This window comes from Tinamus guttatus, unplaced genomic scaffold, assembly GCF_059628265.1.
Source record: "Tinamus guttatus ecotype Peru unplaced genomic scaffold, ASM5962826v1 Tinamus_guttatus_pri_ptg000288l, whole genome shotgun sequence".
In the NCBI taxonomy this organism is placed as follows: domain Eukaryota; kingdom Metazoa; phylum Chordata; class Aves; order Tinamiformes; family Tinamidae; genus Tinamus; species Tinamus guttatus.
The window spans coordinates 1,392,211-1,404,439 of NW_028288822.1; positions in this window are offsets into that span (position 1 = coordinate 1,392,211).

The following is a 12,229-nucleotide window of genomic DNA, read 5'->3' on the forward strand; positions in this document are numbered from 1 at the left end:
AAACTGACAAGCTTGCAAGTGCCTGGTAGCATTTATAAGCAAGGTCTCTGTTTCTCACTAAGTCTTTATGTCTTCAGGTACATTCAGTGAGTAGAATCTTAAGTGGGATTCCTTCACCCACGTTGGTCCCTCTGTAACCTTTTGAATCATTCAAAGATTCCTGTCCACTGCTAATTTATCGTTTATTAATTCAAGTGAGAAGGCATATTTTACCTTTCCTCCTACCAAACTATTGCTTGCTACCTTGTGCTTTGTGTTGATTTCTCATGTGCCTCACTTAGACATTTTTACTTGCCCACACTGATCCTTTCCATGCTTTGTTAACTCTTTATAATTGTAGCCTGCTTCATCTTAGAGCTTGGATATTCAAATCTCAGAGTGATGCTTCTTAGGTTAGCTTGCAGGTTGTGTTTTATACAATTCCATAACTGGAATTTGATTCATGCAGCTTACTAACTGGCTTGGTTGAGATGAAGCTTAATGGTAACCAATAACTTTCATAGAATCATAGAATGCTCGAGGTTGGAAGGGACCTCTAGAGGTCATCTAGTCCAACCCCCCTGCACACGCAGGGTCACCTAGAGCACGTGGCACAGGACTGCATCCAAGCGGGTTTTGAAGATCTCCAGAGAAGGAGACTCCACAACCTCTCCGGGCAGCCTGTTCCAGTGCTCTGTCACCCTCACTGTTAAGAAATTTTTCCTTAAGTTCCTGTGGAACTTTTGGTACTTCAGTTTCTGCCCGTTTCCTCTAGTTCTGTCAGTGGCCACCAGTGAAAAGAGACCAGCACCATCCTCCTCACTGCCTCTCTTGAGGTACTTATAGACACTGATTAGATCCCCAAACACTTTGGTGTTTTCCCCAAACACTTTGGTGGTTTAGGTCCCCAAAAACTTTGAAGTGATACTAGTTGTGAGGAGCCTCGGCTCCTCAGCTTCTCTGTGCTTAGGTCTTTGAGAAATACCCTAAGAAATTCCTATTCCTTTTTTGTTTCCTCTTGGCACTTTAACAACCTCTCCTTCCGTCCACTAATACTCTTTCCTTTCCTGCCCTCACTTCTTTATTCTCTTTCTTCTTCTTCCCTGTTTCCTGTCTCACATCTTTTTTTCCTAATCTATCCCCCTCAGGACTCTGATTCATTCTCCCTGTCAGATGTGGCTGCACGGGCTGAAGAGATGTGGGGGAGGCAGCTCTTTAGCCGCTGCAGCAAACTCTAACAGGGAGCATGAATCAGCTGCCGCAGCTCAGCCTGACCTAGTAGTGTAAACTGCAGTTGATGGCAAGGGCATTAATGTGAGGGGCTGAATGTCCCCCCTGCCCTGCCACCTCTGTGTAGGGCAGAGCTCAGTAGCAGATTGTGCTGTGTCGCCCTCCGTGGCCTCCACGCGTCGCTGACCGCTTGAGCGGGCAAGGTGCTTCACCTTCCCATTCCTTCCAGTCCACACAAATTTCTTCCGCTTCTTCCGATTTATTACTCCTCACAAAATCTAGCAGTCCAAGACCACTAACTTAAAATGTCCAGTCTCATATCAACCTACCATATCTGAGTTGCAGAAACATAAAGTAAATGGCTTAATTAATTGTTAAAAGATAAATTAATTAGCACAATTGGCACAAGGCAGAGACGCCTTGTGCCTCCAGGGGTGGAAAAGAAAGATGAGCAAATTCTCTATCTGTAGCTCATTAAGGGCCTTTGTTTTACCCCTCAGGTCCTGATGAGCCAAAGGATCTACCGCTCTCAGGGATGGATTTTCGCTGTCCATACAGACATGACATCCATGATTTGTGTCTCATGCTGCGCACAAAAAGATGCTTTGCCACAGTGCTGCCCCGCTCACAGCATTCCCCCTTTCCTTTCAAAGGAGGAGCTGGGCAGATAACTGGTTCTGAACATCCCAACACGACAGGGTCCAGTTCTGCTCTTTCCGCCCATCTGGAGGAAACTGAGCACTCCATGGGCAACATCAAAAGCTTCATTCTGCGCTCCCTCCTTAGGCCAGTTAGACTTTGGTCTGATAGCAGTGGTGATACATTAATTAACTTCTGTGGCTTGTCTTGCCCCTTGTTATTACTCTCAGCTGCTTCAAATGAAGGACTTCTTTTTTTTTTCCCATTTGAATGTTCTTACAGCATCTATAAGGCACCGTGTCAGTGGGATAAAGACTGGCTGGGAACTGAGTAAGAACAAGCAAATCTATGAAGTTAAAACTTGCAGTTTTATTAGTATGAAAAGCTCAGGGAGTTTCAGAGAGTCCTCAAAAATATCAGCCAGGCCTTCAAAGCCAACGAGGACAAAAGGCCTCCATTTGCAGACGCGACTTGCAGCGCCCCCGGCGCTCGCGAGCAGGAGCGGGCGGTTGGGCGGCGCGCGGGGCCACCAGGGCCACTGCTGTCCGCGGGTGGCACGTGCAAGCACCGCGGCCGTTGCTCGCGATGGGGTGGCAGCAGGAACGGCACGTGTGAGCTGAGTTGCTATCGGTAGCACGAGCCAGGTGGTTCCTGTGGCACGTGACTGTTTGTGACCGTTATGACCGTTACTCGCACGAGCCCAGTGACCGTTATCCGCCTGGAGTGGATGACGGTTGCTGCGTGACTGTTATTCAAGCGGCAGGCGGGCTTGTGGTCAGGTAAGGAGGGCTCCTGTGGATGGAAGGGGCGCCCGGTGGCATGTAAGGCTGCCGTTGTTCGGGATGGTGCGAGAAGCTTCTTCCAGACAGAGGGAAGGGTTGCTTTGTTCTGGGGGCGGTAGGGGCAGCGTGAGAGTGTGGTTAGTTGTGGGTGATGTGTGAAACTCATTAATAAGGTGGAATAAGTTGAACAGAGAACCAGTATTGTCAGGTGGCTGGAGCAGTTGCTTTGTGAGGAAAGACTGAAAAAGTGTTTTTTTTTTTTTTTTTTTTCTTCATGCTGGTGGTTTTGGTAGGACCTTTGCGTGCTACAAGACAAGGTTGTTATTGAGGAGATGGAATTAGGCTGTTCAGTGGGGTGTGGTGGGAGGATAAGAGGCAATGGATGCAATTGGAAGAAGAACTCTTTGGACTGGGTGTAAGGAACACCTTCTTCACCTGGAGAATAGATGAACAATGGAATAAGTTGCCAAGCAAGGATGTGCAGCCTCCAATCTTGGAGGCTTCCAAGACTTGGCTGAATAAGTGCATGAGGAACCTGGTTTGACTTCTTGTCTGACCATGCTTTGGGCAGGAGGTTGGACTAAAGACCTCTTGAGTTTCCTTCTACTCTGAATTTTTGTAGTACTCGTGGGTCTTCTATTGTTCTGGTGTATTGTCACCGCCTTACTCACCATGTAGACTGAAAAGGGAATGACAAAATGAGGACAGAGCAGCATAATGAAGAGAAATGGCAGGAAGGGGAGATCAAATATCTGCCTTGATTTGGTTTTGTTTCCTAGTGTCTAATGGAGTTTGAGACTTCTGTTGTGAAACTTCGTGATTGGGTTTAATTGGGGAAAAGAGTAAAAAGAAGTTTGAAGAATTTGATTATGTTCTTAAGCACATGTTAAAAGATTTTTTTAATGTCTTTTCCTAGATGTTTTGTACAAATCAAATTACATTGTTCAAACAGTATGATCCTTCTATGAATTAAAACATTTATGAATTAAACCAGAAGTAAATAGCATATATTGTTTTTTCTTTCTTATGCCTGGTAGCAGATGCAAAAATATTTAGGATATGGTAAGAGCTCAGCGTGCCTAATTTTTCTGTAGTTGTTTTGGTTTTTAAAATTCTCCTCTTACTCTTAGCAATTGTTATTTCTGCTACTTTAGCAGAAAAATGAGATGATTCAGCTCCTCTTTTATTTAGTCAGACACATCTGGGGATTTAATTTTCTGGAGAAGAAGAAAGAGAAAGTATCAAGAATAAAGTACAGATGACAGAGGTCTGTGTGGCTAAACTTTCAATTTGGCTTAAATAACATAGCAAGGAAGAGGAAAGAATGTAACCTTTTAAGCTTTTCTTTGTTTACAGATATGAAGACAGAGAACAGTAAATAAGTCCAAATTATAGTATGCCTTTTAAGAAAATCACATGATATATCACCACCATATGGAACTTGGCATGCCCCTTCCCATAGGGATATGCCATTAGGAAGGGATTTATAGGCTGCTAGCTCATAATACGGTAATATTTACAGGGGGTTACCAACTTCACCCATAATTGTTCCTAAAATTGCTTTTGGAACTGCACCCCTTGCCAGCCAAGGGTAGTGCCAGTTGTGTCCTTTGGTAGTAATTTGTCATCTCGGTACTTAAGAGCTTGTCCAGTTTGCTGAGCATAGACTTCATTTAGTACAGGACTAATTAATATGCCCCGATGAGCTGGAGTATTCCAGTGGACCACCCTGTAATACACTTGCTGTAATGTCTGTTTCTGGGAAATGGAAGCTTGAAACAATTCCATGGAGATGCTTGTGTTGCTTTCCACTGGCCTTCTACCCCACCCTTGGAAGAAAGCAAGGTGAGGAGCTTGTGGGCCATACAATCCAACAGCAGGTGCCTCAAATGTGTTTTTGTAGGAGGATTTTGCTTATTGGGTCTGCTGCAAGCTTTGATTTCGTGTTCAAAGTGTCAATGTCCAGTGACAGTGAGATAATGTAGTTAGTGTGTCTGCGTTTTTGGAAATGGCTAATTTTGGTGAAGTGATCAGTGCTCATTTACCAGTAAAGGTATTATGACTCAGTTGAAAAGCTGAGAGCAAAACTCTTCCTTTCATGACGCAGCATCCAAATGAATAAGGTATTTTGTGTGTGTGTTAATGGTTAAGTCATGTCTTGTATTACAGGAAATGATGTTTTTGCTCTCTAGCTTTCAAATTACCATTCTACTTTGCTTACAAAATTCTCTGATAAAGAACATATGACAGTTTAAAGAAGAATCAAGAAGCAGCATCTAAACTGCAACAGCTGAAACTTGAAACAAAAGCAAAGTTATAACAGTTAAAATAAATAGTTTGTATAATGTGCATATAGTAAATCAGTTCTATAAAGTAAATGATAATAAATACTGTCATGGTTTTCCTTGTGATACAGGTTTTATATGAGCTAGTCATGTGGGGTGTTTTCTCTTGCTGGCTGTCGCATTCTGGAATTCAACTTTGTTTGACCATACATCTCTTATATTGTTATCTTTAGATTTAATTACTTGAGGAAATTGAATCTTTTTAGGCCTGCAACACACTTAGCTTTCTGAGTATAACCAGCCTGTTTTCTACAAGATGCACATTGCATGAAGTGTGTGTGCGAGCATTTACAATATCAAAGTTCAAGTCTAAGTATTGTTAAAGTGACTCGCAAAGAGACAAAAATATAAGGCAGCTGTATAATACAAGGAAATCTAAACTACAGGTTCTCCTTTTAGCCAGCTCCTAAGTTTGCTAGTGTCTAATATCATCAATAAAACCTTGTTAGCCTTGTTATGTTTATTTTTTTATTCTGAAAAACATAATCCAAACACTATATTACTTATTAAATAATACAGTCTATCCATTGTTTTATAAGTTTAAAGTTAAAACAAGGCTAACTTTACCAATGACAAAATTATTCATTAATTTATGCACTTGACCAAATCCTCTTTTATCATGTGAGTCTATTCTGGTACAAGTCTATGCATTTTATGTTGGCATAAATGAATGTGCAGTATACCTAGGTGAGTAAGACAGGTTTGAAGGAGGAGGTAATACTTCGGTGGGTTTTTTTTGTACCTACTGGTACAGCTGGACAAAGCAGACAAGTGTGTGAAGTCAGAAATTTTTCATCTGTACCTGAAGATTTTTCTTCCTTCTGTGTTTGTCAGATGATGTAAAGTACACATCTCTTTCCCTGTCTCTCATTAGGAATGTGGTTCCTAATTTTCTAATGAGAATCAGTTTCAGCTTTAATCAGGCTAAATTTACACTGGATTTCTGCTATAATAATGATGGTATCTGTGATGGTGAAAATGCTGTTTGGACTATGCCAAGGTTGTACATGTGAGGGAGCCATTCCAGTGAAGTGAATGGTTTTCTTTCCAATTGCATTTGACACACCTGCTTGGTAGGACACGAGCTCTACCTTTTTGGTTTGTCTTTGTCTGTTACTCATGTTTTCCTTGCCACACTTGTTCGATGGTGAAGCCTAGAATGGCAAATGGTTTGCATTCTCCCTTTCCTAATTCTTCTTGTGCCTGAAGCTTGGTACCGAAGTTATAAATAATACTTTTAGGTGATATACAAATCTCTTAGTAACAAGTACAAGTAACAACACTTGGGGGTGGGGAAGATCTTCTGAACTTCTGCTTCAGAAGGAAAAAGGAGATAATTTGAGTAATGAATGGAAGATTAGTGGGGAAGGACTTTAGCTCATAGAAAGAGCTATAAGTGGTTACACAGAGTAAGGCAAATTAATCAGCAACAAGAAAATAGATGACTGTCATTTTGTATCTGTACACTTAAAATCTGTAACTCCTGAGTAGATCTTCTGGGCTCTATGGTGATAACTCTCACAGTTTTCTGTGGCATGAGAGGAGAAGGACATGTATAATGGCAATCCAGTGCATTGATTTATGTGGTAGAAAATAGTGATGACTGTAGAGAGCACTCTCAAAGAGCAATGCAATAGGACCTAAATAGTTTGTGAACTATCTATAAAAAGATGATTATGCAGCTAGAGATAAATGCTGTTTGCTAAGCAAAACTTCTTGACCAAACTTCACCTTTCAAGGAACTTGGCATATTGTGGTGATCCAGCGGGCTAAGTAGTCCTCTGAAGTAATTTATGCCTGGAACTCTGCCACTGCTGTTAGAATGGCTACATTGCCACCGATGACTGAAACAATGTTGTAAAATTTCCTCTAATTAGGAAAAGCCTGTGAAAACTCAAGTAACAGTACCTGCTCAAGGTTAGAGTTTTAATGGTGATTATGGCATGTGAGCATTCATGGGGCCAGATCAATTTTATTTATTTTTTAATCCTTATGGTTATGAATGTTAGTCTCCATTGCCTGCTGGATAGGTTGTGCAGCTGGATAGGTTGTGCAGTGATGCAGTGTAAGTTAAGAACAGTGGACGCAAATGACAGTGGATCTGTAGAGCTGATGTGGGGTTCAGATTAAGCAGTTTAGATAGATAGTTTTAATTTTGAAGCCAGTAACTAGAGAGTCTGAGGTCAGTCACTTCAGTGGTATTAAAACACTGATGTATTTTTTTTTGTGTGTGTGTGCTGCTGAGAGAGGAGGATATTTTTTGGGGGGGAGGGGGATAGGAGAAGGAAGTCCTCAGGATAAGGAAGGCATCTATTAAACTATGATTAAAAAAAAAAAGACCTGATCTTCCTTATACACAGTCCATAAACAATTTTAGCATTAGAGCTTATTTTTAGGCTCATTTTATGAAGGTACATTAATCTTCTAAAATGGGAGTTTGTGTGCTGGATGATTCTAGTAGAAATAGTAACTGCTGGTGGCTGGCAGCCATTTTTTCCCTTGCCCATCTGTTTAACTAAGGAGGAACTTTCAATGTAGCCTACCAACCCTTGGCCTCTGTGCCATGATGATCCTGACAAGTTGGATCTTTTGTGTTACTTTCTAATTTTTGAACGCCATTCTCTGCCTTATCACAGAATAAGAAGGAACTATAAATGACAGATAACATGTAGATCTTGCCTGTGACTTGCACATGCGCCAGTGTGACCTCAGAGCTGCTCTGTTGTGCGCTCACTAGTGAGATGGGAGTGATGCTGCTGTCAGCAGGTATTGCTGCAGGGGTGACTCTCATGGGCTTTATGCCTTGCTGAGTCCCTCCTTTAGAGAAAGGAGCATTAAGCCCCAACTGGCAGCACAGCACGTAAGTTTCCCCTTTCAGCAGTGCCTGAGGGAAGCTGTTCTCAGGCAGATTCTAAATTCAATAAAGCTGGAGTAGGGTGTTGCCTAGCTATTAGGTTGCATGAGCAATTACAGCTGCAACCTGCATCAGTTTACAGAGAACAAAGAGAGAAACCATGGAGTACCCTTATTCTTATACCAGTGCTCCTGTTTGTTCTTTAGACCTTTTTATTGACAATGATAATGCCTGTGAATAAGAATCAATTACTTGAAACTGTCTTTTTTTCTTTCTTTTTTTCCCCCCTTTAAACCATGAGAACAAGCTGGTAAAGTCTGGAACGCCCATGTAAATTCAATGATTGTAAGTGCTTCTGAAGTTGCAAATATTCTTACATTTTACAAATGGAACTCTCATGCTTCAACTGTAATAGCTAGATCATTTTGTTTTCCTCAAATTTAATAATAGATCAGACTGTGGGTTGGATGGGTACTCTAGGGAAGTTCTGGGGTGTTTACTCTGTGATGTCTTAAACTAGATGCTCTGAAGACATCTGTGGGGATGAAGGGAACTCTAGCCCTTTCTCTTCTTCATCTGTGACAGATTTGGATTCTTCTATTGCGGGGTGGGAGCATAGTAAGACAAAAATTGGAAATCGTTTATGTTTATTTGGAATGAGCCTATTTGTTTTTGTTATCAATTTGTTTAATTTAACTGTGTATTTCCAATTCTGTTGGAGTTTTCATTCTCTGCAGTGTATGGGAATGGCTAGTCTCGAACTCAGCCTAGCCTTGGACCATAAGTCATGCATGCTAAAAGCAGAGAAATGTCATATTAAGAAGAGAGTGCATGGTAAGGACAATGTGTCTCTTGCTTTGTGATGTTTGCCCCTCAGACTGAGCACATGTTTCATAATCAGAGTAAATAAATCCAAGCTGTTCATATTATGAATTCCTTTCTGGAATAGTAGAAAGAATGCCCAGAGCTGTTAGGAGATATCATACAAAATTTGAGAAGTCACTAGCAAAAAATGCTGTGTTCAGTAGGATTCCAGGCCTGACTGTTAGCGAGGAGGAGAGGATGTGGCAGTGGTTTCTAAACCAACTTCTTGCTGTGTTTCACAGGAAAAACCTCAAGGTCACTCTAGGCAAGTCTGCTGTAGGGTTTCCCTGTTGCCCTCCGTACAAATACAGCCTTGGACTTAATAATTATTTGAAAGTGTGAAATTGCTCCCTTCCATTAGGATTTCTGAGGTTCTTAGCATAGCTCTTCAGTCTTATTGCACCTATTTTGCTTTAAATGGTGGTATTGCGCTGTGGACTGTGATTTCAAAGCCTTTTTATATTGAAGAAATTGCTTTAGTTTAACGGAAGGCTACTTGTAACTTCCCAAGCTTTAAATTAGGCCTATACTATGTACTTTTCAGTAGGAGAGGTCACTGCTGAAGTTTCCGTAGCTTCATAGGTGCATGGCCTAATAGGCTAAAGAGTATTAATATTTTTCCATATATTTTTCTCTGACTCCCTCTTCTTTGTGCCCATTTAAAGTATGGAACAAATCAATGCAACATGGTGTGTTAATGAAATAGCAACTGGAAGAGAGTCCTGTCCAAACCTCAAGCTGCTATAGCAGCTACAGAGGCTGATCTTGGGAGTGGAATTTGGAACACAGGAAAGAAGCAAGTAATTGTACCCAGATATTTACAGGTTGTTTTTTGGGTCACGATGCAGTATGTTATTCTGCTTCATTAGACAGATCTGAATTAGTAGAATGTCACTTTGTTTAAATGTGACCTTTTTCCCTTCTGCTGTGTGATTGTTATATGGGAGTATAGCATCTTTATATGTAAACTTGGTCCACATAGATCTGTCAATCTTGAATAGCATACAAAGAAAATATTCTGCAACGCTGCTGGCAAGAGACTGCAAAGGGGTGATGTAGTGCTAAAATCATAGAGTTTGAGGTGATCTCTAATTGACAGTTTTCTGTTTTTCCTAGAGTCTGGCAACAGTGTGAGATATACACTGAGAACTGTTACTCTGCAAAATAACAGTTTGGATCCATTTTCTCAAATGGTTGTGATACTCTTAGCTAAAGCATAGTTTTGTGAAAGTTAGAATTTTTTTCAAAGTTTTTTTTTTTTTGCCTATCCACAGGTCATCTTTTTTGCCTTAGAACTTTCCAGAGCCTGAGAGGCAGATAACATCAATTATTTTTTTTATCCCTGTTGTTTCTATTTTCCCTGGTTACAAACAACACAGAAAAAGCAGAGTTGCTGAATGCCTTCTTTGCTTCCATGTTTATCAAGGGCAACCCTTTAGAGTCCCAGGCCCTAGGGACAAGAGAAGAAACCTGGAGAGAGGAAGACTCACCCTGGGTAGAGGAAGATTTGGTCAGAGAGCACCTAAGGAAACTCAATACCCACAAATCCATGCGCCCTGATGGGATGCACCCCAGAGTGCTGCGGGAGCTGGCGGATGTCATAGCTAAGCCGCTCTCCATCATCTTTGAAAGATCCTGGAGAACAGGGGAGGTGCCAGAGGACTAGAGGAAAGCCAATGTCATGCCAGTCTTCAAAAAAGGCAAGAAGGAGGACCCAGGCAACTACAGGCCAGTCAGCCTCACCTCCGTCCCCGGAAAAGTGATGGAACGGCTCATACTGGCCGTTGTCTCTGGGCACGTGGAGGACAAGAAGGTGCTCAAGAGTAGTCAGCATGGATTCACCAAGGGGAAATCTTGCTTGACTAACCTGATAGCCTTCTGTGATGGAATGACCAGCTGGATAGATGAGGGGAGAGCGGTGGATGTCGTCTATCTCAACTTCACCAAGGCTTTTGACACCGTCCCTCACAACATCCTCCTGGGCAAGCTCCTCAAGTGTGGGATAGATGAGTGCACAGTGAGGTGGATTAGGAACTGGCTGGATGGCAGGGCCCAGAGAGTGGTGATCAGTGGTGCAGAGTCTAGTTGGAGGCCTGTAGCTAGCAGTGTCCCCCAGGGGTCAGTCCTTGGTCCAGTCCTGTTCAATTTATTCCTCAATGACCTGGATGAAGGCACAGAGTGCTCCCTCAGCAAGTTTGCTGATCATACCAGACCAGGAGGAGTAGCTGATACCCCAGAGGGCTGCGCTGCCATCCAGAGGGACCTGGACAGACTGGACAACTGGGCGGTGAAAAACCTCATGCAATTCAACAAGGCCAAGTGCAAGGTCCTGCACCTGGGGAGAAATAACTCCAGACACCAGTACGGACTGGGGACTGACCTTCTGGAGAGCAGCTCTGCAGAGAAAGACCTGGGCAACATGGTGGACAACAAGTTGATCATGAGGCAGCAGTGTGCTCTTGTGGTCAAGAAGGCCAATGGGATCCTGGGGTGCGTTAACAAGAGCATCTCCAGCAGGTCGAGGGAGGTGATCCTGCCCCTCTACTCAGTCCTGGTGAGGTCACATCTGGGGTATTGTATCCAGTTCTGGGCTCCCCAGTACAGGAGGGACATGGAACTACTGGAGAGAGTCCAGTGCAGGGCTACAAACAACAGGGGCTACAGAGGCCTGGAACATCTGCCCTATGAGGAGAGGCTGAGGGAGCTGGGCCTGTTCAGCCTGGAGAAGAGAAGGCTGAGAGGGGACCTGATCAGTGGCTATAAGTACCTCAAGGGAGGCAGTGAGGAGGATGGTGCTGGTCTCTTTTCACTGGTGGCCACTGACAGAACTAGAGGAAATGGCTGGAAACTGAAGCACCAAAAGTTCCACAGGAACTTAAGAAAAATTTCTTGACAGTGAGGGTGACAGAGCACTGGAACAGGCTGCCCAGAGAGGTTGTGGAGTCTCCTTCTCTGGAGATCTTCCAAACCCGCTTGGACGCAGTCCTGTGCCACGTGCTCTAGGCGACCCTGCGTGTGCAGGGGGGTTGGACTAGATGACCTCTAGAGGTTCCTTCTAACCTTAAGCATTCTGTGATTCTTTTTTTTTTGATGTTTTTATGCCACAGTCTTGTCACGTTGGTCTTTAATTTCCTCTGTAGAAGTATATGTGGTAAATTTATAATGACTTCAAAACATAAGTATTCTACCTCTATCCAGGCATCTCAGATAAATGTTTTAGAAAAATCCTGCATTGTGTCATTTATCAATCCAAGAGTTATGTAGCAGTGGCAGGTATGTTTGATTTCTTTAAATCATTATCCTCTCCAGCCTTTATATTGAAATATGTAGAGTGCCATAGCTCCTTGGACTTGGGCCATGTTTCTCTGCTGATGTAATTTCTATGCCCTGTAGGGTGCAGTCCTATTTGTTTTGAAGACCTTAAATGTAAACATGCTTAAGCTGCCTATGTTCATAGTCATGTACATAGTGGCTGAAGATCCATTGCAGGCACAGAAATGTTAGTGTGCTGAGATAAGCTTATATTAGCTAGGTGC